Here is a 14,088-nt window from a genome sequence, read left to right on the forward strand (position 1 = left end):
CCTAAATAAATCAATATAACTAAGGTGGGGTCTAATATATAACTCCAATTAGAAAAGTGTCAATACCGCACCACTGGAAAGGACAAAATGTGGGAAACCCTCATCTAACAGTGTCCTCAAAATAGAACAGTGGGGCCCTCATCTGGCATTGTTTATCCACATCATCAACCCTTATCCAACAGTATTGATATCTCAACCTATGCTGGCTACATAGTTTTGGAACGCAAAGATGACTTCTAAGAATCAGACACTCAATTCACAGTGTGTGTTCCCATCTTTGGGTTTACTCGGTGCTAATTCCTACTCCCATATCAATAGATACTGAACATGATTAACTGAACTAGTCTAAACTGAATTAACTGAGTTTTGTTAACTAACGGATTACTACTGAGATTACTGAGTTTACCTGAGTTATGAGACTGGTTGAATTCTATGAATCATGGCTTGACTGAGAGTATCTTGAAAACATAACACAGATTGTAGGCACATAACTAAATTTTTGGGTACAAGTACCCCCAGGACTCGATGGGAAGAAATTGACAAAGCATAAATTTCTTGAATACATAACCCACATCAACAATCCGTAATATAATAAGTTTGAGATTTCATGAAGTACAAATTCTAAAGCACCACAATGGCTATATATATATCCATAATTCATTGACTAAGACATTTCATCAAACACCGATCATGCATAATCTTATACATAAATGGGGATTTCATATTATCATACTAGTATGATACTTTTCTTTCACATAGGCATTTAATCGAACACATGGGGTGCATGCTTTGGTTATACAATCATCAACACATCTAATAATCATGGATACGCCAATCAACATGTAAATTTAAGAGTTTATCATGATTATTATGCAAATCACCACATCCTAGGGTCAATCATTGGAATATAAAATTTCAAACATGAATCAATGCCCTACAACATCATGAACATGAATTTCAATTCAATTTAAATCATGAACATTCATAAATACACAAATCTTATATTTTGAAAAGAGATTCTTGAGCTTTATGGGTAATAGGGACCCGTGAATCAACCCATGACATACCTGGGTTGTGAGTTTCTTGAAGTTCTTGGACTTGAAGAACTTGAATTTCTTAGTTTCTTGAAGGAGGATTTGGATCTTGATCTTAGGGATTATCTTTGAGAAAAAAATCCTAACTTGATGTTGTAGATAGATAATGAACTTATGAGCCTTGGTCTGATATAATTAGGGGTTAAAATGGACGGAAAAGACCCAAATACCCTTTTGAAAATGAATTTAAAATAATTGAACGAACTATGCGACGGTGGGTGCGATGGTCCATTGCTGGGTCGATGGTCCGTCGGTCCTGACCGTCGCACCTGGGCATAATAGGGATTCACTGTCTCTGCTGCGATGGCTTTGGTGATGGTCTATTGCTAGCTCGATGTTTCATCGGCCTAAGATGTCGCCCTTAGGCATAAGATGGTCTCACTACCTCCGCTGAGATGGCTTGGGAGATGGTCCGTCGCTAGTTCGATGGTCCTTCAGCTCTCACCGTCGCACCTGGACAGTTTTAATTGCTTTTTGTATTTCGACCATAACTCTCTACCCCGATATCGGATTTGGATGAAATTGGTATCGTTGGAAATCTAATTCAATTTTCCACTCAACAAAAATTAAAAATCTCAAAAAAATCCATGTTTAAAAAATGGATTCATCTTTCAAAGTAATTTTCTAACATTCTTGGGACAATTTCAAGCTAGGTGGAAGTACGGGGTATTGCAATGCACCTAAGTGTTGTTATCTACTCTTATTTAGCCTGGTTTTGAGGACTTCCCATGTGCATAATAAGTTACGACTCATATAATTGAGCATATAAGTGTTAATTTACTTGTTTATAGTGTATACGGTATGTTCAAAATAATTTTGGAATGAAAACGATGACTTAGAATTTTAACGGGGAAACTAGTGTTCTTAGCTTGAGCTATGTGTGTTATAGTATATCTTGTTGAATTTTATTGTGTATTTAAGGACTAATTTATGGTATTTAATGATATAAGAATCTTGATGAGATATTAACTCAAAGAGGGTATGATATACAAGCTGAATTTGAAGAGGGAAAGCACCCATGATGTGAGGAATGCAAAGCCAAGTTGATGGAGCTTACTTGGAGGAAATCTAGAAAGTCTGAACATAAGGGCCTACCATGCCATTGGATATCCCCGTTAAGAGTGTGCCACACCCTTGTAAACAAACCAAAAATGCAATTTCTAATAATCTTCCACGATAAGGGCATGCCACGCCCTTATCGCGTCAATTCCTTAGTGTGGCACACCCATGTTGTGAAAATGGTCTATTCTTTCCAAGTATAAATAGAACACTCCTATTCTATTGTACACACCTAGGACAACTTTGGGTCTGGTAATACACTTGAGAAGGCTTATCTTATGGTTTTCATCCTTTACTTTAGTTTACTTTTGGATTTTATACATGAATTCCATTATTGTGATTCTTTGTAATCACCCTCATCCGGGGTTGAGGCCAATAACATGAGTACTTTAGCTTGTAATTAAGTTGGTTTATGTTATTAATCATTATTGTTTGTTCATATATATCATTGTATTTACTATTCTATGGATTCGTGACCTTTATGATAAACTCATAATTTTATCGTGAGCTTGGAAGGAGGAATGATAGATTAGATCATGGGATGTATGGAATAGGACCTTCATCATTCAAGGAATTAAAGTTAGGCTTTGCATTTAGGATAGGAATATGCCTACTTTGCCTTATTTTGTTCATATACGGGAAGAAATACAAATGTGTTTAACTTAGTTCTTGCATTCCCGCTTAATGATGTAGTTGTGAGGCTAAGTTAGATAGATGATTAAAGGTTCGTAAGATCATAATCATGTTATCAAACCCGTGAATAAACAACCAAGATAATTAACTAAACCAATGAGAAATAATAGCTAAGTAGGATTGTTCGTAGTGTCCCAGCCATGGGTTTCTCCCCATTATTGTTCAAGTACTTTTCGTTACCGCATTGTTTACTTTTAATCTTAGTTTTCAATTCTCAAATGTTAGTGGTTACTTTTGCACTTGTTTAATCTTTGTAGGGAACTAAAATTGGGTAGTTGTAGAGCACAAGTACCTCTGGGGTCGATACTTGGCTTTCAAATGTGACTTTACTACTTGGATGACCATGTGCACTTACGTGTGAGCTTGGACATGATAGTATCAGTATTAGTTCCTAGTATACAGAAGCAAACTCAACCAGTTCTACTTGTTTTAATGTTCTCAAGAGTATAGAGCAGATTTTTATGCATCATACTATCATTTATTATTTATGTTCACAGTCAATAGCTCTTGTGGAAGGCTACATAATATCTATGATGCTTTACTCAGAATTCAAGTAACATCAAGCAATTGTGCTTCATAATTTTCCATAATTGTAAGAACAACCAGTATCACAGATAAATTCAAACAACAAAACTATATTGCCAAGCAAACAGTGATTCTTCACAAACCATGCACTTTATTGAGATTTACCTTCCTTCTATTTTGTGATTTTCATTAATGGTAAAATATTTTTATTTTCTCTTTTTTTATTCTATGAATATTTTATATTATTTATTTCCTTTTAAGGCTAGGTATATTAATTGTAGAATGTTTAGTCTAATATCTATAAAGAAAATATTCCTTATTTATTTTATTTAGTTTCTTATAAATAGAGATGTACTCTTCTATTTGAATCAAGAAAAAGAATCAATCAAGAATTATTATACAATTTTTGTTTAATTTTCTTTGTTGTCTCTTTCATTCCATAACAGTGGTATCAGAGCCTTCATCGATCCTCATGGATCTATGGATTTATTGAAGAAAAACTCTCAACCATTTTTTAATCCATACCTATTTTCAACCTACTTTTAATTCTTGCATTTATTTTTAACGTAGGTTTATTTTTACCCCTTACTTTTATTTTTAACGTAGGGCTATTTTTAATCAATTTTTAACCCATATTATTTTAAATCTTGTCTTTCAAACCATGGAAAGAAATACTCTCTCTTTCAATGCCCCACAAACCTTCACTGGTGAAAATTATCAAATTTGTGCACTTAAGATAAAATCTTATCTTGAAGCTTATGATTCGTGGGAAGTTGTATAGGAAGACAAATCTATACAACCACTTCTTAAAAATCATTCTGCTGCCAAAATCAAACTTCACTCAGAAGAGAAATCAAAAAAATATAAAGCAAAAATTATAATTTAAAATTTAGTTGCTGATTCAATTTTTTTCTAAAATCATTGCATGTGAAATAGCAAAAGAAGCTTGGAAAAAGCTTGAAAAGGAGTACCAAGTAGGTGAACAGGTAGACAAAATCAAATTCTAAATTTGAAAAGAGATTTTAAATCTCTTAGGATGCAAGAAGGTGAGTGATGAGTGGTGATTTTACCACTTATTCTCACTCAACATTTGTGAACATTGCCTTGATTTGAATGAATAAATGAGACATATTCATGAATAAATGCACTAATATCCATTCTTTGCTGGTAAGGAATTGAAAAGATAAGAAGATGTGGATTGGAGCTTAAAATGATCAAAAAAGCAAAGGAAAAGTGCAGTAGAAGACCTGAAACTGAAGCGCCTCAGGTACCGGTCGTGGTCTGCTGACCGCAGTCGTTGTGGTCAAAGATAGTCAGTCAACCATGGTCGCATGAGTCTGTCATGGTCACGGCAGCCACGGTCGCGGCTAAGTGGTGCGATTATGGCTCAGTGAAAGTATTCAGCCCAAGGGCAAAACTGTAATTGCATATGCTGATCCCAATTTGACAAAAAGACTCAAACTCTAACCTAAAAAAATAAAAACAATTCCATGTTCCCCATTCTTTTAGGTTTTAGCTCTAGACTTCATAGCCTCAAATTTTGGAGAAGAAAAATATTGTATAAATTTTGGGTGAAGAATACATTGGAGACTTTCTAAGTGAAAGATTTGCTCACTTCCATTATTGATATTGTGGGAGAGCCAAGTTTGAAATAACATTCGCTTAGTTCTTCAATAAATGATTTCAATGGAGATGATGGGTTTATCTAAGCTTATTTATCTTATGTGTAGCTAAATCACCCTCTTGGGGTTATGTGTTAATAGGGGTTTAAGTGTGTGTGGGTTGTTATTATTAGCATCTATTTGGTAGTTCATGTTTATGGGTTTTATCATTGCTATGCTATGTTGGTTGGGATTTGATGGGTGAAAGCCTCAAATATCCACATAGGTTTGACGAGTGAAATCTCCCAGCTCTAGAAAGTTCAAGGCCAACTTTGAAAGAAGGGTTTCTAGTGAAGTATAGGAATCCATACCATCCTCGAAAGAGGGATGTAGAGACCAAAGCAATGATAGACAATTATGTGTGTAGTTTGCTAAATTTTCACTATCTTAGACATAAGGGTGAATGTGAGGTTGACTATGCCATGGGTATCATCCTAGAAATAGGGATTCCTAGATTGAGGTTGTGGTTACCAATTGTTGAACATACCTATTAGGTATTCAAAATAATCAATAGGTGAAAGTTGGTGTTTTGTCGAAAAACTAGCATCAAAATCTATAACCAAGCCTATCCATATTTGATTTGCTAAATTGATGTTAATTATTAACTCCTACATGTCACTCCCTTAGTAATGCATAACCCCGAGATCTGTGCATAATTGTTAAAACTCTAATTATTTGTAGACCAAAATTTATACTAAAAAAATAAAAAGAAATACTAGTGTAGGATCCTATCTCCTCATTTAATCTTTTTGTACCATTGGTTTGAATTTAACTTGTATCTATCATTTCAAATTAATTTGATCGCCACTGTCATTGTTCCTCATAGATTCAATCCGACTCTAAAGTTGGAAAAATATATTGAGGATGACTGCCTTGCATTTAAATTGACATGTAAGTTGAGCATTATCAGTGAGACAATTACTAAGTATTCTGATAGAATTTCCTTGATTGTCAATAGAATCAGGTTGCTTGGAGAAGATTTTAAAGATAATAGAATAGTTGAAAAAAATTTGGTGACTACTCTTGAGAGATTTGATTCCAAAATCTCTACTTTGGAAGAGTCTAAAGATATCTTTGCCATTTCTCTTGTTGAATTGATAAGCGCTCTTCAAGCACAAGAGCAAAGAAGAGCTCACGGGGAAGAAAAAGTTGTTGAAGGTATTTTTTATGTGAACCATAAAAAAAAAAGTTGATTATCCACTTGCAAATATTGCAAAAAGAAAACACACTTAGTAAAATTTTACTGGTGGAGATTCAATGCATTATGTGGAAATTGCAAACAAAAGGTCATGTCATAAAAGTATGCAAGTTCAAAGACACTCAATATAATTCAAAAGCACTACTTGTGGAAGAAGAACATGAACATGAGGAAGACCAACTTTTTTAGATTGTTGCAACAAATTCAAAGAAAAGTGTGTTTTTCAAGAATAATTGTGTTCAAACTCAAGTTTGATACACCAACTTGAGTTTGAGGGGGAATGTTGAGATTTACCTTCTTTCTATTTTGTGATTTTCATTAATGATAGAATATTTTTATTTTCTCTTTTCTTAGTCTAAGAATATTTTACATTATTTACTTCCTTTTAAGTCTAGGGTTTATTAATTACAAAATATTTAGTCTAATAGCTATAAGGATATATCGTATTTTTCTTATTTATTTTATTTAGTTTCTTATAAATAAAGTTGTACTCTTCTATTTGAATCAAGGAAAAGATTCAATCAAGAGTTATCATACAGTTTTTATTTAATTTTCTTTCTTGTCTTTTTCATTTCTTAACACACTTAACAATCATTAACCTCCCTACGAATCAGATCAACTACTTCAACACTTAGTTTTCATTAAATAACAAATATCACAAACCACATATTCAACCAAGTATCCGCACACCCACTACTCGGCTCTAAGACAATAATCATCTTCTTTAAGCACTCAAAGATTAGTTAAGAGCACCCAGTTGACCAACAATTAGACATAATTAATGTGAAGTAAAACATGGATTCTCAAGATTGTTAACACACATCATATATAATAAAAACACTTGTATAATCAAATCCACATTCCTTTATGGTCCATTCAGGTTGCAACCAATAGCGTTACAGAGAGAGAAAAGTAAGAATTTTTACGTATTAATCTTGAGCGAGACAAAGAGGAAAAAATTTGATGGAGTTGTAGTTTTATTGCACGTCGCAATTAGAGAAAAAAATAAGAGAGTGGCACACTAGGGTTGAAAGAATAGAAGAGGAATTAGGGATTTTTATTTAAAAGGGAATGTTGATCGGGTTTGACACAAAATTTAAGTGACTTTTGGCTAAAAAATTCCTCCTCCATGCAACGCCCTTATTGTGTGGCTTAAGAGGCCTTCCATGCCTTTATTATGGAAGCCCACTATTTTATGGTCTTGGGTATTTAATCCCCTCTGTGACATGGAAATAAATTGGAGCCTATGCTCCGTAACATGCCGAAATAATGGATGCCCACTATTTTAGCCTTTTGGAAATTTAAATCCCTCTGTTCCATGGAAATAAGATGGATTCTAGCCACTGTGACCTGCTCTTAATGCAAGTATCACTATTTTTAACACCTTGGGGGAATTTATGAGTCCTCTCTCACATTACACTTTTTTTAACTTATCGTGGCGTATTTACATGCTAAAGAGTTTCCCAAAAATAGTTGTAGCACCCTTATTCCCATACTCTATGTCAAGACTATTATTAAAACTACAAAGCTCCACCAAAAATAACAAAATACATTAAAAAGGTGGGTTTCCACCCACTGAGTGCCTTGGTTTCGAGCGTGGATCGGTAGTTCTTTTTGTATTTTTATTTTCTCAATTTTTTATTATTTTTCTTTTTTTACAAATAGAATACATATGCTATTACATAACATTCATGGGTTCTCCACTGTGTCATAAAATATGCCCATTATGCACCGTTGGAATATGACTAGTGCATTGCACAATCCAAAGGGCATTTACCTGAAGGTATACATCCCATAAGGACATGTGAACATCGTCTTCTCTAGGCATTCTGGCGCTATGTTTATCTAATTATAGCTGGAATATCCATCAAAAAAGTAGTAATATTCCTTCCCAACAAGTCTATCCTTCTAATCAATTAAAGGGATTGGGTAATGATCTTTGCGGGTAGCATCGACAAGCATTCTATATTCCATACAAATTCTCCACCTAATTACTATGCGAGTTGAGATCAACTCATCCTTATCATTAGCCACCACTGTCATACCTCCCTTCTTTAGAACACACTAAGTAAGGCTAACCCATCCGCTATCAAAGATAGGATACAAAATGCATGTATTAATCCACTTGATTACATTATTTTTACCACTTTCTTCATGACTGGTATCCCGACCCGAACCAAGGCCTAGCCGTTACGGGTATCTCAAGGACACCAAGGATTGGAGATCACCCCCTTATTGCTTAGCCAAACAGGATATAACACTCCAAGCAATGGCTGAATCTGAACATATAACAAGATTAAAAGGTAATAAACTCAGGGACATATAAACTAGTCAATATAAAATACCCAATCCCAGCAACATCCGAAAGCCTCTATAAATCCAAAAATAATCAAAATTTTGACATGCCCCAAACCTTGACAACGATATTTTAGTGAACTCATTAATTTTAGTTTATAAAAGGAAATCGATGGAATGATCAAGATTTCTAAAAAATGAAAGCTCACCACTTCACTGAAAATGACCAACGAACCAATCTGAACCACCTAACACTACACAAAAAGTATACGCCTTCGAACCCTGCATCGCATAGGGGTACAACATCTGAAGACGGTTAGTGGGTTGAGCACTAACATATAACTCAAGGATAAGGATAAAGTAAAAACAATTCAAAAATCTAGTTCAACTCAATGTACATGTTAACATACATGTGTGCATATATATATATATACTTATATAAAATGCTGGGATAAGGCACAAGGCTTAGCATGCACTTTAAAACTTTAGCCTGAATTGTGTAGCTTAACCATCACATAATAGTACCTACGGGCTATATGGACCCCAAATCTCACCCCTTGGTCGGGCCCCAGTGTGTAGCTGTTCGAATCAGAGAATAATCTCATATATATGCAATGGGGACTCAAACATCCTAACCTTATACTAAGGTGACTTAAGCATCTAATCATGTATTGTATTATGGGGACTCTAACCTCTCAATCATATTAGAAGGTGGAATCGAACCACCCAATCATAAAGAAAAGGACTTGAACCCTTGGATGTTTAGACCTCTACGCCGACCAATGTGGTTTACAATATTGGTCTTTTGGGACCTCCACTTCCACGGCCAGCTACATAACCCTATTTTAAGCCCCATTAAAATATCTATCACACATTCTCATTCATTGAACCATAATACACATTTAAGAATATATTATTGGTATCGTCATACCAAGTAAACTTGTAAGGTAACATCAACATGCCATTTGAATTCCATTAACTCGTGAGAACAACTCCTTTTTCTTATTAATACAAGGTGGGGAGGACATCGACTCTCTTTATTCATTAAATCAAACCATCATATTTCAAATATCCTTTTAATATCATGTAATTGTTTCGAAAATAGTTTAATGCTCTTTTACTCATACTCAAAACCACTTCCAATAAGTTTGGGTTAGTGTTATTACCAACTAAATTGTCAATATTAACACAAATTGGGGAAATCAAAATCCCCTAGTTTATTCACCATACCCATGCACAATATTGATTTCAAAACCACCATTTTACAATATAAAAAATGCATATGTAAACATGAAACATCATATAAATAACAATTATTCAAAATCCTCAACCCATGTTCCAAAACAAATATCAAAACCACACAGAGAACTATTTAAAACACATGCTTCCACAAAGTAATAGTTGGTGAAGAGTAAAATGCCTGAAATACCAAGATTTATAGATAGAAATTAACCCTTGAGAGCTCTAATTGATAAAATTCTTGGAAAACTAAAGTATCTTGATTTTGGAGGATTTAGAGAGTTTGAGAGAGTGTTTGAGTGATAAAGTATTGAAAATAACGTCTCAGGGGTTTTTAATGGTCGTGGGTATTAAGTAGGGGAAGAGGAAAATATCAAAAATGCCCCCAACTTAAAAGCTAAAAAATAATCCCCAGTGCTATGGGTTACTATACGACTCATAAGGACACACTACGATTCGTCACCACGAGTCGTAGGTAGGATAGTAGCTAAATGACCCCCTCTCTAGTAACCATTCGACTCATACCCTATGACTCGTAGGGTCCAAGTCGTAATCAAGACTGAAGTACTTGGGACACACACTGGTTTGGATACTAATGGGATCATACGACTCGTTTAGAGTCCTTAAAACTCGTTATGATCAACTATAGTGACTTAGGCTACCTTTACTGGACACCCTACAATTGGGGTCCTATGACCCGCAATGACATGCTACGAATTATAGAGTGAGTCGTAGTCAAGAGTTCAAAATTTAGAATTTTTAGTGGCCAAAACCTAGGGCATCACATCCCCCCCCCCCCCAAGGATCACTCATCCTTGAATGATGGGTCAAGGCATCCATTAGCATGATTTAACACTGAAACACACCCACACTTACCTTTAACAAAGACAGAAAACAAAGATATTAAGGAAGTCATAATTTTCTTTAGCAAAGTCAAAAAACAAAGATGGTAAGTTTAACACCTACCTTATGCACGAGTATCCAAAATGGGGAACAAGAATAGGTATTTGGACTTTATGTCTTCTTCAGCTTCCCAAGAAAATTCTTTAAACTTTTGGTTCCTCCATAGAATCTTCACCGAAACCACATCCTTAATCTGTAACCGACGGACTTGCCAATCCAAGATCTTAACCAAAACCTCTTTATAAGATAAGGAGTCTAAAACACCAACACTTTCCAATGGAACCACTACAAAAGGATCACCTACACACTTCCACAACATCGAAACATGAAAAATTAGGTGAATGGAGACCAAATAGGGAGGCAAATCTAACTGATAAGACATATTATCCACTCTCTTCAAAATTAAATAAGAGCCCATATAACAGGGACTGAGGTTCCCCTTCTTTCCAAAGCTCATCACTCCTTTCATAAGAGACCCCTACAAGAAAACCCAATCGCCAACTTCAAACTCCAACTCCCTTAGCCTTACCTCCGCATAGGACTTTTGGCCACTATGGGTAGTCTTAAGACTATCCTGAATTACCTTTATCTTCTCTATAGCTTGATGAATCAAATCAGGTCTGAATAACCCAACCTCATAAACCTTGAACCACCCAATAGGATAACGATATATAAAGCCTCAAACGGAGCCATTCTAATGCTTGCGTGGTAGCTTTTATTATATGCAAACTCTATGGGAGAAAAATGATCAACCCAACTACCACCAAAATCAAACACACAAGACCTTAGCATATCCTCTAAAGTCTTAATAGCCTTCTCTATTTGCCCATCCATATAAGGGTGGAAAGTAGTTCTAAGGTTATCCTTAGTTCTAAAAGCTCTCTGAAAGGAATGCCAAAAGTGAGATGAGAACAGAGTAACTTGATTAGATATAATAGAAACTGGAGCACCATGTAGCTTCACGATCTCCTAAATGAAGTTTAGCATAATCTTTAGTGAAGAAATTAGTATTCATTGGTAGGAAATAAGCGGACTTAGTCATCCTATCCACGATGACCCAAATCAAATCAAACTGATGGCAGCACCAGAAAAGACCAGTAACAGAATCCATATTGACCACTTCCTACTTTTATTTGGGCAACTTAATCTCTTGATACAACCCACTAGGTTTAGCCAATTGGGTGTGTCTGAAAGAAGATCAATCCCAAAATCAATCTCCTTGTCAGGAGAAACACTAGGAAGATCATCGAGAAATGCTTTGGGAAACTCGATGACCATCATGACAGATTATAATGAAAGATTTTCAGAACTAGAATCCTTAACATAGACTAAATGGTAGAGACACCCTCTGGAGATCAACCTCTGGGCTCTAAGATACAAAATGTATCCCCCCCTTAGGTACTATGAAACTACCTTCCCACTCAATCACCAGCTTATTTTGGAATTGGAAACTAACCTATCAGGTCTTATAGTCAAGTGACGCATAGCATGAGTGTAACCAATCCATCCACAAAATCACATCAAAGTTTAACATATCCAACTCTATAAGATTCATTAACGTCTCCCTATTCCCGATAGATGCCACACAACCCCTATAGACTCTTTGGACTACAATAGAGTCACCCAATGGAGTAGACATAGAAAAGGGATCCAAACTACACTCGAGACAAAAAACAAAATGAATAGCCACATAAGGGGTCACATAAAAAAGGGTAGACCTGATAACGCTCAATCTACAGCTCTCGTGGGAGTGTAAAGCGGTCGTTAGCAAATATAGAACCCAACCTGGGTTGGGTATCGATCCCACAGAGAATAGCTTGGCCAACAAGCAAGAGAAATTACTAGACTTTTAGTGCAAGTCTCGTAGGAAAGGGGGGATTGTAGTATGTAACCAAAACAAGAATGTAAGAACTGAAAATAGCAAAATAAAGAGAGATTGTCACGTGTGTTGTAAACAATGAGAATTGAGGCGTTGGGGTTATGTCCACCTTCTGAGGTATACGTCTCTATTGGCTATGAGTGTGTAGAGTCTTGACATGTAATTGCTTATAGAGAATTGTAGTCGATGGTAAATCCAAGCGTCTCTCGACCTAAACAAGGACTATTTCACTTTAACTCTCTCGAGCTTAAAGCGTGACTAACGGTACGAATTCTCCAAGAAGTTAGTCCAGGTACGGCACTAGCTTTTTAATAGGAAAGGGTGTCCTACTACCTTGACATTATCTCTTTTCCAGACAAATAACTTTTCTCTCGAACAAGTCAGATGTTAGACTGGCGTTGGTCTATGCGTCTTCTTTTCTAGACAAATAACCTTTCTCTCGAACAGGTTAGATGTTAGAATGGCGTGTTCTTGTGTTTGAACCGCAAAGAATGTAGATTTAAGATGAAGAGAATAATGATATAAGCAATATACTTGTCTTGAACTCACAAACTCATAGCTATAGATAGTAACTCATTCGGCTTCCATAACCCCAACTAAGAGATTTAGTTACCCATGAATGCGAAGGATATCACGTTTTGCATGGTGGATGGCGTGAATAGTAGGTGTTTGGCGTGTGGTTTTAGTGATTCCGTAGCAAGTAACGATTCTCTTGTTGTGGAATTTAAGAGTAGAAGAATGAAGAATTGAGAATGGGTTGTAGGAAGATGTCTTAATTGTAAGGAGATGAATGAATTGTCAGAATGTCTCCCTCTTTGAAAATCTCTAACATGATAGGGTATTTATAATACTCCTATCCTACTCCTACTAAACTAATAAAATAAATAACCAAATCCTAATATACTAATGAAATCCTTGACCCAATTGTACTAGGGTAAGGTTACAAAATTATAATCCAAATAGAATGATGAAACACATAACCTAATTGCACTAGGTTAATGTATTATGGCAAAAATCCAGCTTTGTGTCTGTAAGTCCCAAAGTCTTCAGAAATGCTGTTTTAGCCCGGGACAGATTTTCCATGCAGCAGATTTAGTCCTTTATGCGTCCAGCTCCTTTCCATCTCGTTTGTGAGCTTTCTTTTGCGTCAAGTAAGCCATAAATTGCTGTATTTTGCATCATTTATACCTGAAACTTTCCTAATCACATTTGTTAGCTCATTTACAGGAAAAAGGACTAAAAGTGTACGAAATAGATAATTAGTTCTCGAAACTAGGCTAAAATATGGGCAAAATATATTGATATAGGCGCGTAATTTCGCCTATCATCAAGACCCTTAATCAATTAGACAATACACATCATGGGAAGAGAGTTATAATGTACCAGTAATAATATACGAAGATGCCTTGGATTCCTAGTTAGTAGCAAAAGCATAAAAACGATTCTTACTAGTGCCAAATCCCAAAGCAGCACCCTTTGGCAACTGGAACCTTATTAGAGACAGTAGCAACCCTGACTAATGGACAATCCCATTGTAGGTGG

This window comes from Capsicum annuum, chromosome 5 (assembly GCF_002878395.1).
Source record: "Capsicum annuum cultivar UCD-10X-F1 chromosome 5, UCD10Xv1.1, whole genome shotgun sequence".
Lineage (NCBI taxonomy): Eukaryota > Viridiplantae > Streptophyta > Magnoliopsida > Solanales > Solanaceae > Capsicum > Capsicum annuum.